Genomic DNA, 18,923 nt, shown 5'->3' with positions numbered 1-18,923 from the left:
GCAAGGAATGTAATATGTTTTACTTAGGCCAGACAGGTAAAGATCTTGCAACTAGAATTAAACAACACAAATACAGTGTTAGGACAGGCCAGGAATCCAATGCTCTGTTTGTTCATTTGAGGGATAACAAGCATTGCATTGACTGGGATAATGCCTCCTCAATATTACCATGTAATTCAATTGATAGTAGGAACATCATAGAATCTAGTCTTATTAAACATACCGAAGCATTCAACATGAATTTGAGTAACGGCATGTACAAGCTGGACAATTTTGTAATTAAGAAGATTTGTGATCAGGTGAGAAGGCCGGGTCACTTGACCATCTGACCTGACCACCAACCGTTGTGTGCTATTTAAAGATTAGTAGGGTCATTACCTAATACCTGACCATTGTGGACCTGGTCTCACCCTCCTCTGTATATATACACCTTGATTTGTATTACTCTCTCTAGTCTGTACTCACCCCTGAAGATGTGAATTACACGAAAGCGCTTGGGAACTTCGTGTTTTCTTCTTTCCTTGTGGTTATCAGCATATACCTAGATCACGCGCACCTACAGTGATTTACTTGCATATATATATATATATATATATATATATATATATATATATATATATATATATATATATATATATATATATATATATATATATATATATATATATATATATATATATATATAATTTTTTTTTTTATCCTTAATTGCCATTGTGATCCTACTGACTTTAATCGGTGCCTGACCTGGTGAGGACCCCTATGCATTACAGGCCAAATCTTAACTGTAGTGTACCTCCTTTACTACCTCATCAACCCCTTTTATTACTATTATGAGATAAACTCCTTGACTGACAGTTTAGTTAATATAAAGCAGATGCTTTGAAAGCGTCAATAAAGACACTAAGACGTTTCAACTACCACCTAACTTTCGATATACTAAATTAGTTATAAACTAAATCATAAAACAGTAACACAATGTTTTTATCCCCATAAAAAAGAACAAATAAATAAGAGATAATAGCAAAAACCTTTTCCAAGCCGGACCTATCAATTTATCATACCGAAGCCGGGGAAGAGTTCCCTGAACCCAAATAAAGGCAAATCTAGTCCCAACAACTTATCTTAAAAGACCGGACTCGAAGGACATCCTCCTAAAAACAACAATGCAAATAATTTACTTATAAATAAAATTCTGTCGTACTCAGCCATAAAAATTACCCCGAAACCTCCTCTTCTATACTCAGTATTAAACCCAGACACTAACACAGACTCCCCCTCAGCGAAATCAAAAGTATGTCGATTTGTTTCAGTCAAAGAAGAACCAAACCAGACCAAAGCTAACGGCAATGTAATCCATAAAATTCACAGACTCTCCTGATACAAAATAAAAAATTCTAAATTTAACCCACCAAGTAGAAACATAAAGGAAAGTGAAATCAAAGGAAGTCTCACCTCATACGAAATAGTCTGAGCAACAGCCCGTAATCTTCCGAACAAAGAATATTTACAATTAGAAACACTGCCAGCTCTCATCGTTGAATAAACCCCGAACCTTAAACAACACATAAAAAAAGAGCCTCCATATTTAAATTTATTATGCCAATTTCGTATGGAATCACAGACCACATAATCAATGCTGTACACAACCTAAACACAGGTGAAGCATAATAAGAAAAAAATGACTTAACCGGGACTGTTTGTTCTTTAGTAAACAAATTGACAGCGTCCGCAAAGAGTTGAAGCAGTCCAACAAAACCAACTTTATTAGAACCTTTACGAGTATGAATATAAAGTAAAATTTTACCCTCCAGCAAATTAACAAATGCTACACCCACAAGAACACAAATAATTAAAACTAAATAACTCACAAACACAACTAAAGCTATCACAAACTGTTACACCCAAATGCACTTGAATTAAGGTTTATTACTTATAGAACGCTCTATCTAAGTAGTTCCTACATCTAACGCATCTCATCTGCTCAAGTTAATCCCCAATTAAAAATTATTTTAAATGCTAAATCCTTTCGTACTAAAGTAAGTTCTATTTTCTTAAAAGGCAGAAACCAACCTGGCTCATACCAGTCTTAACTCAAAGCATGTGAAATATAAAGGTCAAACAGATCTCCTCCACAACTCCTACGCAGCGGCGAATTTCTAATTCAACGTCGACATATGCCTCCAAACCTCGCTATTCTTATTTTATTTTTAAAGGCCCTTTCTGTCTCCAAAAGGCTCAATACACTAAAATATACTAAATATACTAAAATCACGTCTACTTCTGTAAACAGAAGTAGACTGGCAGACGTCCACTGGCTTGGTGTCTTTTACACGTTAATGTTTGTTTCTTGACAGATGTGAGCCGTGTGGCTTAATACAGATCTTTTATGTTGTATACCTTAATCTGATTCAAGTGAAGTGATCAATATTCATAAAAAAGTAAATAATAATAAAACACCATAAATATTACAGTGATCAGCAAAGACTAAACATTATCAGATTTGTTTTGAGAATTTCCGTTTGAAAGTTTAGCAGAAAGTGAACACAAGGGCGTTTAAATATAATGAGATGTGCTTTATATTCGTATCTTGTCAAAATTGGCCAAAAATCCATAAGTTTAAAAATAAAAAAGGTAAGTAACAGAAAAAAATATTGATATACTGTATGTTATCGTCAGCATCATTAAAATGAGGCGTTCATTAACCCAGTCATTTATTTTGATTACTTAAATTAGAAATATTTTAAGTAATATGAAATGATAAGAAAACAAAAGTACTTTCTTATTGTTGTTTTTATTCATCAAGTAGATAATGAGACTGTGGTAAGTACTCCAGTATTTGTTTACAGATAAGAAACAAGACACATTTATTTTCCAAAGAAGTCATATAGTTATATTATACAGTCTCCACTCTGCCTGCTTCCCTTTGAACCTCTTCTCCTTATTTCTTTCTTCGCGAATTATATTCCTGTTCTCCTTCCTCTCCCCATATTCTCTTCCATCTTCCTACTTCTTTGCTTCCTGCCATCTTCCTCACCCCCCATTCCTCTTCCTATACCCTCACCCTCAGCTGGTCCTACCATGAAGTAACTCTTTCCATTTCACACCAAATCTGTTGCTCTTCTCCTATTAATTCCATCTCTAATTTTTCTTCTCCTCCATCCGTCAAGTCAAGAAAAAGCTAATGTTATTTTTCGAAGCAGAGTACACCCTCAAAGTTATTTTACTTCACGTCTGCATTGAGCACCAGAAAAGTTTGTATCCAAACAATTGAATCAATATTGCCTGACTACATCTGTGTGGCTTCTTCAGGAGTGTGTCAGAATGGATGAGTTTATTGTCCAATTGTCCACCATCTGTTGGTTATGCAAATGTATGATTTCTTGAACTGAAAAAAGAAATTCCCTTTATCACTGGTGGTATCCTGCGACGGTTGCCTGGCCGAGTCCTTATTATCACTCCCTGTAGGTGAGACCGTGTGGTAATGATAAAAAATAATTAGTAATACATTAACTATTATAAGAAACAAAAGTAAGAGATAAAACTGGGCTGGTCTTCCATTGTCTAGTCTCACAGACATAAGCTACACTATTACAGTGAACCTCGGTGTAAAGCTGACGATTTATACACTTAAGTCTACCTTGTGATATGATATTACGCGTTTCCTTCATCTCATTTAGTGATGAGAAAAACAGAAGAATATCTTGTGGAAAGACTTTGAAGAACAATTTAAATGATAATGAGAAAAACAATCGAAAAAGTTAATATATTTCAAGGATTATATATAAATTATATATAATGATAATTGGGAGAAAGACAAACTATTGCTCTTACCGCTCCTGGTCGGTCGGGGTAGTTTCCACCCGCTGTGGTAGCCGCACGAGTTTGCCTGTTGCCACCCTCACCTACCAACCCGTGGTTCCCTGTGCAGGAAGAGAGTGAAGAGATGACTTTCAGCACCAATACATGGTCCAGATACTAGTACACATAACAGAATCTTCCTCGTCGCCTTAATGCATGCCTTTATCTTATTAACTAATTCAGGTATATAAATATTTCAAGTTAATAGTAAATGATATTTCTTAAAACAAGAAGAAAAAACAGGAAATGGTGGTTAGCGCAGTACCTACCAGAGTGAGCAAGGGTAGGTGTGCAACAGAGAGCCAGCAGGAACATCCACGTCAGGCAGGCCAGGTAGCCAGCCATCACCCTCACTGTGTCCAGGTAGATAATGTATATGAGTCAGTTCAGTGTGTCCAGGTAGATAAAGTATACGCATCAACTCATTGCGTCCAGGTAGATAAATTACATAAGTCCAGGTAGATAAAGTATATGAGTTAGCTCATTGTGTCCAGGTATGTAAAGTATATGAGTCAGCTCACTGTGTCCAGGTATATAAAGTATATGAGTCAGATCATTGTGTCCAGGAAGATAAAGTATATGAGTTAGCTCACTGTGTCCAGGTAGATAAGTATATGAGTCAGCTCACTGTGTCCAGGTAGATAAAGTATATGAGTCAGCTCACTGTTATAACGACCATGGTCATACACGTCAGTTAGCGCCAAAATCAAATGATTCATAATACGCTCAATAGCCCACAAAACATGTAACTCTGCTTTTATTTTGAGTCCTCCATCTGAGGAGTCCGTTTTCTCATCACTTCAAGACACCTCAGTCCTCCGTTATCCCATTTTCTCTGACTTACTGAAACCAACCTCTCTATAAAATGAATTTGAATGTGAGAGAGAACACCCTTGTTTTGAGTCTACTTAGATATGTCGGTTTACAGTTGGAACAGTCAAGATCCATTGTGAGTGGTGTTGAACGCTTCAACTGTCCTTATTGCTAGTAAGATGTGTCAAGTAAGATGTGTCAAGTCGAGTTTGCCAGCTAGAGTGGCGTATTTTATGTCGTCCATGGGGATACCCATGAGTTTCTGATCGCTACTGAAGTTATATTATTTTGTCGCCCCGACATCAGAGAATCTGATGTTTATAGTTTAGTTAATGTCAGTTGTTTATTTAATCTCCTGAACAGTTCCTGTCAAACTCAAAATTCAACAAGACTTAACGGCCGTTTGACCTGGGATGTGGTTTGCGGTCAGGCCAATAGAGTTGTGAACGCATATATAACTCCATTTCACCTCTTTACTGAGAAATTCAATCTCTGATTAAATCATAAATATAGATGTAGAAAATTAGCCTGATCTGTGACACTGACGGTCATAGCTAGGTGTCCAAGGATCACTTTGAATAGAGGGCCTATTGTTAGTAAAATTAGTCTTTCTAGTAGGGATATGCCCTCAGGCCAGTATATATGCCGGCGAGCGAGGGGAAATCACTCCCTCTGTGATTTCTTCTCCACTTCTCCAAGTATGTTCACGTGTGTTCCACGCCGCCATATTAATTCAGTTTAACTTAATCAATTTTGTGAATATCAGTGTTCATGTTTTAACATGGTAACTTCCGTGCCAATTGAGTAGAGTAAAGTAGAGATCTAACAATAGTCTGGACCGGTGCCAGACGTATGTTTTGTATAGTGAAGTTAAATATTCACCCTCTCTGTGATTTCTTCTCCACGTCTCCAGACGCTGTTGTGGGGGTTAGCAAGACTCCTGAGGTTCGGGAGCCGCCTATGGGCACGATGTCTCTCGAAGGATGTCTTAAGATGGCGAGATTAGAATCCCAGGGCGAGATTCCTTGGCAGACGCCACGGCCCGCCGCCACAGTCAACCTTTCCCTGGCCAGGCGCTCCGAGCTCGCGAGCGAGCCTGTAAACAACTTTGGCCCACTGACTCCGTCGTATGATCATGGTCTATCTACTGTTCTTGGTTATATGTATGGAGCCGTATTAATATCCATGCTTGGGGGTGACTAGCAGAAATATAGTCATCCCAGGTTAGGTATTGAACCACTGAATGAGAGTTCAAGATACCAGGTTGTTCCTTGCGAACTAACAGGAGGTATTGTATGTTACTATAATTGTGGAGTTGCCCAGTGTGTTATGTATTCGTCTGTAATAACCATGAAAGAATAACCTGAGAGTATAACGTTCTAACCAAGAATTGAAGAGGTAATTTGTTACTTGTTAAAGTAAGACACGAGGGTCCAGTGATATCTTGTGAATAATAATTACGGAATCTCATTTGTCAAGGTAATAATACCACAATTGTGTAATGAAGTAATAAGTATTTAGAGGTGTTTAATGAGGTAATAAGTTCTTGAAGTGTTTGATGACTTAATAAGTTAATTGCGGTTCTGTTTGGTCTGAGTGAATCTAAGATGCATCTTATCCACTCCATGTGTTAATAAATATTGAATTAGTAATCTACTCGCATCACCACTCTACTCCTTCTAAACATTGGTTCCCAGAAAATAATACTTACTCACGTGCCTATACATCTACCACACAACCCAAAAACTTTCCTTGAGTTGTGTAATATAATGAAAAGTCTGGGTGGTGGCAGCTACCCTTTGTAGGTATAAAAAGTGTTGTACTAAGAATAACATGGTTCCACAGACTAACTCATGTATAAGAATAGACTTAAAACAGAGTATACTTCAGAAAGGTAAGAACATTGAAACTGAGTAAATGTAATATATATGAAAAAAATGAAAGACTTGGAAAGTACAAGAAAAGAAAGATAAGACATGTATGTACATTGTGGAACTAACGACACAGCATAGAAATTATTAAATAAATACACCATGAAAGTTTAATATAGAGAACATACATAACTGAAAAGAGAATTACTTGTATAAGAATATAAAGTATACTTATAGATAAGGAATTGAAGAATAATAACAGAAAAGAATATCTGGATGGTAAATTATAAACAGAGAGAACTCGGCCCGTCACACTGTGACCAGGTAGATAAAGTATATGAGTCGGCTCACTGTGTCCAGGTAGATAAAGTATATGAATCAGCTCACTGTGTCCAGGTAGATAAATTGCTCACTCCACTTACAGTAAACCTTCACCTGCATCTTTTGTTTAGTTATTACGAAGAATATATACAAGGATATGTTGCTTCAAAACTGAAAAACAGGTACACGAATATTCCTAGTACAAGTATCCAGGACAACACACACACAAACACACGCACACACACACCCACACGTTTCTAATTTAAATTTCCTACTTCTAAATAATACTTTTCCAGCTCTACTACCCATGAACACTTACATAAAGATTCATTTATGATTAAAATCAATTATCACATAAGAAGACAAACAGCAGTGGAGAGGAGGCTCGTACTGTCCACAGGGTTGGTGAGCGGTCCTGGCTGGGAAGACACCAGTGTGCCCATGACTCTCCAACCATCGCTTCATTAAAACACTGTCACTTCCATTAACATCTAACAGTCTCGTCTAACAAGAAGCATCCGTAAAAGGTAAAACGTCAACACAACTAATAGGTTAGGGTAATATATATACCTGTTTGTGGCTGGTAAGACAGTTGAGTGAGGTGATACAGTTGAAGGCAGCGTCTGTAGGACAACTGGCGTCTAAACCCTGAGTGAAGGCTTCCCCGTTCTTACTCGCTTATATATCCATTGCCGCAGGCTAACTGTGACTCACAGTTCACTTGCAAGTGTTTCCCACGAAATTTATACAGGGGAAAAACCCTTAATAAGATGAAGTGTGTGTTAAAGATTAATAACGACGACGAAAAGATTTAATTTGGTAAAATGATTGTAGGCAGCAAACACAGAGTAGACAACAGTAGTCCTGATGCTTCATCAAGAAGGAAGTTTTCAAAGGAATTTCTTTGAAATATATTTTCGTAAAGGAGTAAAGCCGTGTGATTCTGCCATATATGACGATGTTGGTAAAGTCGTTGAGATATAATGTGTTTCCTCCATTCTTATGTTCTTATGTTCTTATGTGTGTGTGTTTTAGATTCATTGGATCAGCTAATATATTATTGTTTTTAGAAATAGCGGAGTGATAATAACCATATTTTTATATGCACAATAATATACGTCGTCTACGTCTTCAGTAATAATATTTTCCCAATGTGAAGCAAGTTGAGGTCGGGAAGGTACAGTCGAAACCGTAATCTCTAGCCCACCTGGGTGGGTGCTGGAGGTTAGAACAGTGTCCTTTCTGGACAGGGGCCCACAATAACTATTACGAGGCAACACACACACGAACACACACAGTCATAGTACGGCTGGATAGATGACATTATGCATAAGTATTGTATATGGCGTTTTATACTCTGCATTATCTTCATTATATATGAACACGAAGAAAAAATACCATAGGTTGTAGTTACGAAATTATGAATGGAAATAGATACTTCCAAACCAGCCAGTGACTCCACACAACGTTTACAGCGCTTGTGTGTGTGTGTGTGTGTGTGTGCCAGACCACGATGCTTCCCATCATTGGCATAACTATATGAAAAATCGTGTTTAATTTAACTACATATTTCAAAAACCTTAAATTACATGTGGATCAGTCACTCCTCATTTGACACACTTATAGTGTAATACTTAGACCATCCCACCTGGGCACATGGAGGTCCACGGTAACTCTCACGGAGCAACATTCTCACGAACAACAAGTTATGATATGAACCCTTCCAGGCTTTACTATCATTATCATGTTATGTTCATCGTGCTCTGTATCTTGATAACTAGTCATAGTATCAATACATGACAGTGTTATTAGTATAATATTGTAACTTTTACCCTACAGTTATTATTGTAAATCATGGACAGGAAGGATACATAAATTGTAATATCAAGTGTATGGTTCGCTCAAAGTCACCTCAAGTCAGACAACGCGTCACCCAAAGTTACACTGTGTGTGTGTGTGTGTGTGTGTGTGTGTGTTCTGTAACCTTAAGCTTCATGGCAGTCATGTACTGAATATTCTATGTAAAAAAATTAATTTTAAATGAATTATTTATAGTGCATTACGAACACAAAGACTGGCTATAAATAGCCTTCTTATATCCCCCTTTTACCCTCTGTCAGAGGGAAGCGTATTGTTAAATAACTTTTGTTTGTTTATTTTCCATTTACTTGAAATATAATTACCGATTTATTTGTTTTTTTATTTATTTATAATATATTGTATTAAACACACTGCAAGTATATTGTTTCTCACTTTTGATTATTTTTTAATTTTTGTATTTATTTATGGATGGATATTTAAAATAAGGCCAATTCACTTCAAGTAATGTCATCAAATGTTACCCGCTGGTGTAGTGTAAACACTAGTGACGTCACTTAAGCGACTGCTATTTAACTGGAACTACTGTAATGTCGGTGTCAAGTAAACTTTTTCCATTTACTTGAAATGGATTTACCGATTTATTTGTTTATTTATTTATTTATTTATAATATACTGTAATATATTAAACACACTGCAAGTAATTTCTTTAATTTATAAACTTGTTTCCCGACAAAGGGAGGCTACCATTATACTTGGTAGGTGAAGTTGGCCTGATACATTTATGGTGATCATTAAGGGTCAAACTCTGGGGTATTACCTGGGTTTATTGTTCCTTTACGGTATGTTAGACAGGTTTATAATACATTTTTATTATTTTAATATACCGGTAATCTTATTTTTAATCCAGCTTCCCAAACGCAAGTTTCAGTAAAAAATAATTAGTGGTAGGACCTTGTGAGTGGTTTACTATGTTTTCCATCACCACTCTTGACAGGCTAAACCACAATTATTTAAGAGGTAAAAATTCTATACCCGGTACTTAAGACGACCCCTAATTTTGGGCTGATTTTCTTAAGGTTCAAATTCCGTCTTATAGGGCGAGATATACGGTAGTTAAATTAAACACGATTTTTCATATAGTTAAGCAAATGATAGGAAGCATCATGGTCTGGAACACACACACACACACACACACACAAGCGCTCTAAAGGTAGTGTGGAGTCACTGGCTGGTTTGGAAGTGTTTATTTCCATTCATACTTTCGTAACTACAACCTATGGTATTTTTTCTTCTTGTTCATATATAATAAAGATAATGCAGAGTAATATGCCTTTTTTTTCTTTTTTTTTAAGGGAATTAGCCCACCCGGGCACAGGTCAAACGACCCACAACGGAGCCTGGGGGGCTCACATCTGCGTGAGAGGTATTCAAGCGCATTGTGTGTTTGTTTTTTATACATGGGAGCTGATATAGCTACTAAGTGCAAAAAAGTGGATACAAACTTAATATGTCGGCTATCTTGCCATTAGAGATGAAGTGTTGTGCCATTTCATACACAGTGTGCTTGGACCTGTCCCCAAAAGGTTCTATCTTTACACAGTCGAGGACTTAGTGTTCGAGTTTGTGGACGTATGTCCGACCACACACTTTACATTTGATTTTGTTCTCATCTGCTTGAGGAACATACTGCCAAAGGCACTTATATCTTCACCTTGGTTTAGAGGTTACAACATTTTGTATTCTAGTGATCTTGTTACTTACTCTGGTATTTGAACAGCCGATGTAGAACGTGGGAACTGAGATACAGCTTTCACTTTATCATCCACTTTATGAATGCCTTCACCGTCAACTACATGACCAAGACAATGGATTCTGGATTTTAAAAACTCACATATTGAAAGTTAAATCTTAAGACCTGCTGTGGAAAGTTTTTCTAACACTTCACGCAGTTTAATCAGATGGGTATCGACATCCTTACGACTACTATTAGATCATCCAAATAAGCGCAGACTGTGTTACCAATCAATCCGGCAAACAGGGCATTCCTGAGACCAAAAGGCATCCGTAGAAACTCAAAGTGGCCCAGGGGAGTGCTAAATGCCGTGATCTCCCGTGATTTCTCATCGAGTGGTTCCTGCCAATACCCACTAAGCAAATCTAAGTTGCAAAATACAGCATTATCCTTACCTAAGGACTGCAATATATCACTCAAGATAGGTATAGGATACATATCTAGGATCATACATTCATTAACGCGCCTGAAATCAATAACTGGGCGCCAACCACCATCCTTCTTTGGGAAGAGGAATAAGGGGCTATTAAAAGGGGACTTAGAATGCTTAACAACATTCTCATCCAACATATCTTGTATCATATCCTGAATTACTGCCCGCTGGCTATGTGGTAGTCTGTAAGCTGGTACATAGATAGGATTTGTGCCCTCCTTTAATATGTGATAGGATGTTAAATCTGTCTGTCCTAGCTTTTCCCCTGGCAAGGCTACAATATTTCTGTAGTCAGCAAGCAGCTCCAAAAGGCGTGTCTTGCCCTGAGGATGATCCATCACCTTAACATGTGGCGCTATTTGATCTATTCTCTCTTGCCTAATCTGTTGGGATTGAGACACAATACTATCAATTGGGAATTGCGTAGGCTGTAATTCGACATTGTTGTGATGTACCAGAAAATCACACAAATAACATCCTTTCTTCAATATTTTCTGAACGTCTGTTCTGTTCAGAACTTGAACGTCTGTCAAACCACCAGGTCGTATTGTGCTTAACGTCGACTCTCACGACAAACCCTTTACCTTGCACGTTTCCGGGAGACATACAACATCGGTCCCCATATACACGTCAGGTAATTCCACAGTGGCCTTGGTGAATTCCTCATCCTGATAGTGGAGAGTATTCTTCAAAATTGCAGGTACAATCTTCCAACCCTTGCTGCTATAATCACGCTGGGAAAGTGAGGGTTTAAAGTCTCCGGCTTGCTCTGACACATTATCCGCTTTCCTCCGAGTGGGAATGGTGGACAACACTTTTGACCTTGCGGAGACCAATGGTGCAGAATAACGCATAGCTTTGTAGGAAACACCTCTAAACATAATAGCATTATTACGTGGACGAACATCCATACTATTCGTTCTGAGTGTTGGGAGACCAATTAATCCGTCAGCTGACAAATTAAATTGCTGAACCTCATAAAAGTCCGCATAGAAGGGAGTACCACATCTTGAAAATCTAAGTGGTAACGTCACCATTCCGTCAATACTTAGCTGCGTGCCGGATACTCTTTCGAGATCGGCGTCAGTAGGTCTCCATAGGAAATCATGGTGAGGGAATCTACGTTGTAACTCCTGATAGGATGTCAAGGCCAAAACATTGCGCATGCACCCGTATCAATATCCAGAGCCAATCTGATATCATTCACTCTCACTCGTACGGACAACACTTCCACTTTACTTAGCGCCGCTACTAATGAGGCTGCCACAGAAGTGTTGTGGAAAGGAGGCTCTAATGGACCTATCCTTCCCCGTCTTTTGACAGGCGCTGGCCTTCCCCCGACTTCTTATCCTGGTAACGACCCGCATCACGCTGCTGTGTTACCCGGGATACTCCAGAGTGAACGCTCCTAGCCCTTATCATTATGTCGCACTCATCTGTGCTGCGAGTTGCTGACCGGTGGAATGCACACCACGATCCTAATCTTTGGCCAGGTGGAGACGTAGTCTTGACCGCCTCAGTGTACTTTCTTGGCGCTCCCTGCTTTTGCTTAGCTCCTGCGGGGAGATGGGTGCTCTCCAGTACTTTAACACCACCATCCTGGAGCAGATAACAATCATCGATCGTATGGCCCGTCTTATTACAATGGGTACACCTCAAAGATAGTCGATGTTTGTAACTCCGATGTTGAGGTGCGATTGGAGCCAACGGCTGCATTTGCGCTACCGGGGGAGGGGGCGGCGCCGTAGTCTGGGAAGTACGTGCCATTAGAGGCCCTGTCACCTTTGGAGAAAGCTTGTTAGCGTAGTCCACCAAAACAGTAGGAGGGACAAATTCTACTTCCTAGGCCCGGCCATAGATGGGACGATAAACCGCCAACAGGAAACTAATCAACTCTATTAATGTTTCCACATTATACGGTGACATCTTGCCATCTTCGTCATACCATCACGAATCCCAGAAGGTCGCTTCCATGTCTTGTCGTACTTCTCCGGCAATTGAAACAGCCCCCATAGGTGATTCCGCGAGAACCATCAGAGCCAGACGATCCAGCCATCTAAATATCCACTGCAGATGGCCCAAGTGGGACCCGCACTCGAAAATTCCAATGAGAATGCGCTTGAACTTTGCATAGTAGGGGTCCGTCAAACCATAAGCATTCAGGTGCATACTAGCAAACGAACCCTGCGGGATGTGGGAACGCACAAACGCCTTCTTATCGTAATCATTGGTAATTCTTACGTTGCACACTGTGTCCTCACACGCACGGATGAATTGTGTGATTCTATAATCATCCTGACCAGTAAAATCACGGACCTGGTCAACACGTGGTATCACGTGAAAAACATTCTCTGAGTTAGGTGATGTAGGAGCGTTAGGAGAAGCCATGTTAGCATTAGATGTATGCAAGCCACTACGTTTACTTCTAACTGAAGGCTCAGTTAACGGGCGGGGTAATGCTAAGTTATCCGACACACTGTCACCCAGAAGAGGATTAGGAACTACTTGTGAATGCCCAGGTGAGGTACTATATTGATTCCCCGATCTTAAGGTACGATGGTTTAAATCGTCAAATGATTCCCCAATTAACTCTTCACTACTCTTCACAGAATCGTCTAATGCTTCAGGTTTAACCCCTAATTTAACCTCTGCAGTAGAAACGTGATGCTTATCCTTTATATGTGAATCGTCAGCAAAAAGTTCCGCTAAATCAGTAATGTCGTCAGACCACAACTTTGGAAATTTATCCATGAAGTTTCAAATTGGTCACACAATGTTTTACTGTAAGAACGTAACACTTGCCTCTCATATACAAGAAATTGATAAAAATTATGGTTAAAATAATTAAAGTATCAATAACTGAACAGATAAGAAATAAACACTGGAAATTATATTACGTCAGTATACATTAAAATAAGTAAGACACTTACAACAATGACATAACCTACCTGATGTCCTATCAATGTGAAGGCATGCCGTTGACTATGTAAATGTTTGTATAAAGTATGTTAATCTTTAAATACCTTATACAAGAGTTGGGCGTCTGCATAGAAAGCGCGATCTGTCCAGGTGGTCTCAGGTGGAGGGGGGGGTGAGTTGGGTGGGTACCTTGGGTCCTCCCAGTCGGACAGCTGTAGGCGGAGGTGATGTGGGTAAGTGTTGCCACCCTCTCAAGGTCGGTTGGCGCGCGCTCCTCTTTAGTGTCGTCGCCTAGGAATGACCAGACACGCTGCAATGACGAACGCTGGGTGAATCCACTTCACGACATGGGAGTACCTTGCACAGTATGTCCAGATGCTGACGGTGAAGACTCAGGTCCTCTGCTCTCTGATACAATGTCGCCTCTTCTGTGTGCCAAACCTTCTGCAGCCCTATATATATGAGGGACTCTCTGGGGCACTGGAAGTACTGCAATCAACGATCACGAAACCACAACTGTCGTCCAGACACTTGTGAAAGGTCTTTTGTTAGTAAACCCTGAAAGCGTTTGGGTATGTCTGCAACACTGCAAGCGTTGGGCACAGGATTAATATGCTGAAGATGCGCTTTCCTGACCTCCACCACTTGTTGCGAAACAGGGGAATCACTAACTAATAAGAATAACTCAGTATCGGTTATTGGAATAATTCTGTACACCACTATGGGAGACAGAATGAGAAACACTCAACTATAATCGTCTTACTACGGGATATATCAATACACTCGGATACTTCATGCAATGACTTCACTGTTTTTTGTTTTTCTTGTTTCTCAAAACACTGATGCCTTGGTACGTAGACCGGAATATCATATCCGTCACCACACTCGCTGCCACCTATATTCTAGTCGTAATGTATATGGGACTAGACATATATTATATTTGTTTAATTCCATATTGTAAACATATATGCTCTATTAGCTCATTCTTGAACTCTGTTCCATTATCAGAGAGTAGAACTTTAGGCGTAGTATATGGACATATGAGATTCATCACTAATGCATAGGCTACTGCTTCGGCCGTTTTGCTTTTTAGTGGGACCAAGACCACGAACCTGGAAAAATGATCCACACACACTAAGACGTATCCTGATCCCTGATGACTCATTGGGAATTGTAACACATCAACAGCGACTGTGTCAAACGGACGGTCTGGTGTAGGATATTGTAGAATCGGGGCAGGTGATCCTGTTGATCCTTTATGTTGAGCACATGCCAAACAATTAGCTATGTGTAATTCTATGTCTTTCTTCATAGTGTTCCAGAAATACTTCTTTCGTAAATCCGCTAAGCATTTATCACGACCTTGGTGACCTGCTTGTGGGACATCGTGGAACAATGTCATTACTGCTTTGCGCAACGTGTCAGGTACGACTATTTGAGACACATTACCCTCAGGAGATTTTCTCGTCCTATTGAGTATGTTATGTCGTAATTCAGACTGACTTAAGGGAAGAAATAACTTGGGGAGTTTAACATCCTCGCCCGATTCGAGAGCAAAAATAACAGCTGACCAATATGGGTCGCGTCGTTGCTCATCTTCCAGTTGCGAAAGAGTGAATGTTGATACAGGCATAACTGGTGCTATATTTCTTGACAGAGCGTCGGCGACAACATTCGCCCTCCCAGGTAAATACCTAAATTCGGGGTCAAACTCTTGAATTGTCAGATACCAGCGTGCTAATCTGCCTGATAAGTTTCTGCCATGGAACAGTTCGGTAACTGCCGCATGATCAGTAAAAACGGTTATCTTGTAGCCAAAGATAATGTCCTTGAACTTCTTAAGTGCCCACACAACGGCTAACGTTTCTAAATGCGTCGCCGAATAACGTGTTTCAGCATCGATTAGTTTGCGACTTGCAAATGCTATCACTCTAAACTTCCCACGCGTGTCCTCTTGCATGAGCACTGCTCCGACTCCAATTCCGGGAGCGTCAGTACAGAGAGTGAAAGGTTGAGTGTAGTCTGGGAATGCTAGAACCGGGGCATTGGTTAGCGCTGTCTTCAATGCCGTAATACTTTCCTCGTGTTCAGCATCCTATATAAACACTGCATCTTTTTTGAGCAACCTCGTTCGGGGCGATGCTAATGTTGCATAGTCCTTGATAAAGGAACGATTATAACCAGATAATCCGAGAAGGCTACGCACATGATCATTTGAGGTAGGACGCGGGAACTGAGATACAGCTTTGACTTTATCATTAACTGTGTGTATGCCCTCACCGTCGACTACATGACCAAGGAAATGGATTCTGGATTTTAAAAACTCGCACTTTGAGAGTTTTATTTTGAGTCCTGCTGTGGAAAGTTTGGCCAAAACTTCACGCAGTTTTATCAGATGGGAATCGACGTCCTTACTGACTACTATTAGATCATCCAAATAAGCGCAGACTGTGTTACCAATTAGTCCGGCAAACAGGGTGTTGATCATTCTTTGAAATGTTAGTGGGGCATTTCTGAGACCAAATGGCATTCATAGAAACTCAAAGTGGCCTAGAGGCGTGCTAAATGCCGTGATTTCTCGTGATTTTTCATCGAGTGGTATTTGCCAATACCCACTAAGCAAATCTAAGTTGCTAAATACCGCATTATCCTTGCCTAAGGATTGCAATATGTTACTCAAGATAGGCATTGGGTACCTATCAGGGATTGTTTGATTATTTACGCGCCTGAAATCTATGACAGGGCGCCATCCACCATCCTTTTTCGGGACGAGGAATAATGGGCTATTAAAGGGGGATTTTGAGTGTCTAATGACATTCTCATCTAACATACCCTGTACCATATCTTGCACTACAGCGCGCTGGCTATGAGGTAGTCTATAAGCTGGTATGTAAATAGGGTTGATTCCTTCCTTTAACGCTATATGATGGGAAGTTAAATCTGTCTGACCTAGCGTTTCCCCTGGCAAGGCTACTATCTGTAGTCGGCAAGCAGCTCTAACAGGCGTGTCTTGCCCTGAGGATGATCGATCACCTTAACATGTGGTGCTATTTGATCTATCCTGGCCAGTCGAGTCTGTTGGCAATTCGCAACAATACCTCGAATTAGGAATTTATTTGGTTGCACTTCGACATTGCTGTGATATCTAGAAAATCACACACATAACATCCTTTCTTTAATTTCTTGATAATGTGAAATTGCTCCCGCAATCCCGTAGACTTGTGTGTGTGTGTGTCACAGTAGACACAGCTGATTCCAAGGTCCGGTGATTGGGTCAATGCTCACAAAAATCCTGAGTACAGCAAACCGCCGCTAATTGTTACACAACGTCATCCACAACACCATACCTCAGAATGCTGAGACCATCTCTCAGACCGGATGTGTCATCATCACTAGGGTGGGTGCTGGGCGCTGGTAACTGGGGGTTGTTTACGCCATACGAAAGAATTTTGTTGACAGGATGTTGATTTATGAGCAGTCACAACAACTGCAGTCACGTCCTGTCACACCCTGGGCAGTGAACGAATCATTTGCAGAAACTAATGTTCACTTCAGCTCACAGGATTGTTGCGTTGGTGAATTCCTCATTCTGGTAATGGAGAGTACTCTTCATCATTGCAGGTACTATCTTCCAACTCTTGCTGCTGTAATCACGCTGGGAAGGTGTGTGGTTGAGGTCGAGAGATATCTCTGACGCATGATCCGCCTTCCTCTTAATAGGATTGGTAGACAACACCTTCGTCCTAGCGGTGAGCATAGGTTCAGAATGACTCATTGCTGTGTAGGAAACACCTTTAAACGTAACACTATTATTACGTGGATGAACATCTATCATGTTCTTTCGAAGAGTTGGTAGACCAAGTAACCCGTCAGCTGGCAAATTGAACTGCTGAACTATATAAAAGTCCGCGTAGAAGGGCGTACCACGTCTTGAGAATCTGAGTGGTAACGTCACCATTCCTTTGATGCTCAGCTGAGTACCTGAAACTCCTTCGAGCTCAGCGTTACTAGGCCTCCATTTGAATTTGCGGTGAGGGAATTTACGTTGTAACTCGTGATACGATGTCAAGGCCAATACATTAGCGCAAGCACCTGTGTCTATATCAAGAGCCAATCTGGTATTATCCACTCTCACCGGCACTGACAACACTTCCACTTTTCTAAGCGCCGCTATTAATGAGGCCGCTAGAAGTGTTGTGAGGAGGGGCGGGAATTACCCTATCTATCCCTCTCCTTGCTGTAGTGTGCGCTGGTCTTCCCCCGATGACTTGTCCTGGGGACGTTTCTGCTTGCGCCTATACGACACCTCCGTTTCACTTAGGTCCACTCCCCTAGCTTTTATTAGTATATCGCACTCATGTGAACTATGAGATGTCGATTTGTGAAGAGCGCACCATTTGCGCGCTGTCTGGGTAGGAGGAGGAGGTGCTGCTTTTGCTACCTCTCTGTTTGACCTTGAGAATGGCTTTGCACCGGGTGTGGCTTTATTTGCACTATTACCTCGGAGCTGAAAACAATCTTCCATTACGTGGCCACGTTTATTACAATGTGCGCATCGTAACGATGTTTTCTGTTTATATGTTAGGCGGGGAGGAGCGATCGGAGCTAAGTGTGTCGCGTAAGGAGTCTGGGAGTGAGGCATCTGTGGCATCTGTGACGGCTGGCCCAGCTGTGACCTACCCCCAATAATCCCAATTAGCGTTCGCTTGAACTTTTCATAGTCAGGGCTTTGTAAACCAAACGCATTTAAACGACTGCCTGCATAGGAACCCTGCGTTATATGGGAACGTACATATGCTTTCTTATCTTCGTCAGTCGTTATGTGACTATAAAGCATCCTATCTTCACATGCACGAATAAAATGTGCGACCCTATAATCGTCTTGTCCCGTGAAATTTCGAACATAATCGCCGCGCTGCATGATATTAATAACATTATCAGCTTTAGGTGTGTTAGTGAGGGTTAGAAGATGTCATTTTAGTGTCATTAAGCAAGTTAGTATTCTTACTCTTAACAGAAGGCTGGGTTAATAAGGTTGTTACCGATTTAGCAACAGACACACTATCACCTGTAACAGGGGTAACTGCTTTAGTAT

At 40.3% G+C, this 18,923-nt stretch overlaps 1 long non-coding RNA gene and 2 pseudogenes across 1 annotated transcript; 1 reads left to right on the top strand and 2 right to left on the bottom strand.

The window, feature by feature from the left end:
* Window positions 1-883, top strand: part of LOC121879331 — a 41,319-nt pseudogene extending 40,436 nt beyond the window's left edge.
* Window positions 884-1,047: 164 nt separating this feature from the next.
* LOC121879330 lies at window positions 1,048-2,079 on the bottom strand (annotated as a pseudogene).
* Window positions 2,080-2,774: 695 nt separating this feature from the next.
* Window positions 2,775-7,522, bottom strand: LOC121879354. The gene is made up of 4 exons (XR_006091313.1): window positions 7,434-7,522; window positions 4,128-4,211; window positions 3,832-3,920; window positions 2,775-3,459 (listed from the first exon to the last, which is right to left on the bottom strand). It is a non-coding gene; the product is annotated as an uncharacterized LOC121879354 (long non-coding RNA).
* Window positions 7,523-18,923: the final 11,401 nt, after the last annotated feature.

This window comes from Homarus americanus, unplaced genomic scaffold, assembly GCF_018991925.1.
Source record: "Homarus americanus isolate GMGI-L3 unplaced genomic scaffold, GMGI_Hamer_2.0 scaffold16894, whole genome shotgun sequence".
In the NCBI taxonomy this organism is placed as follows: domain Eukaryota; kingdom Metazoa; phylum Arthropoda; class Malacostraca; order Decapoda; family Nephropidae; genus Homarus; species Homarus americanus.
Note: the sequence above shows the minus strand (reverse complement) of the source record. Positions and strands in the feature narration are given on the sequence as shown.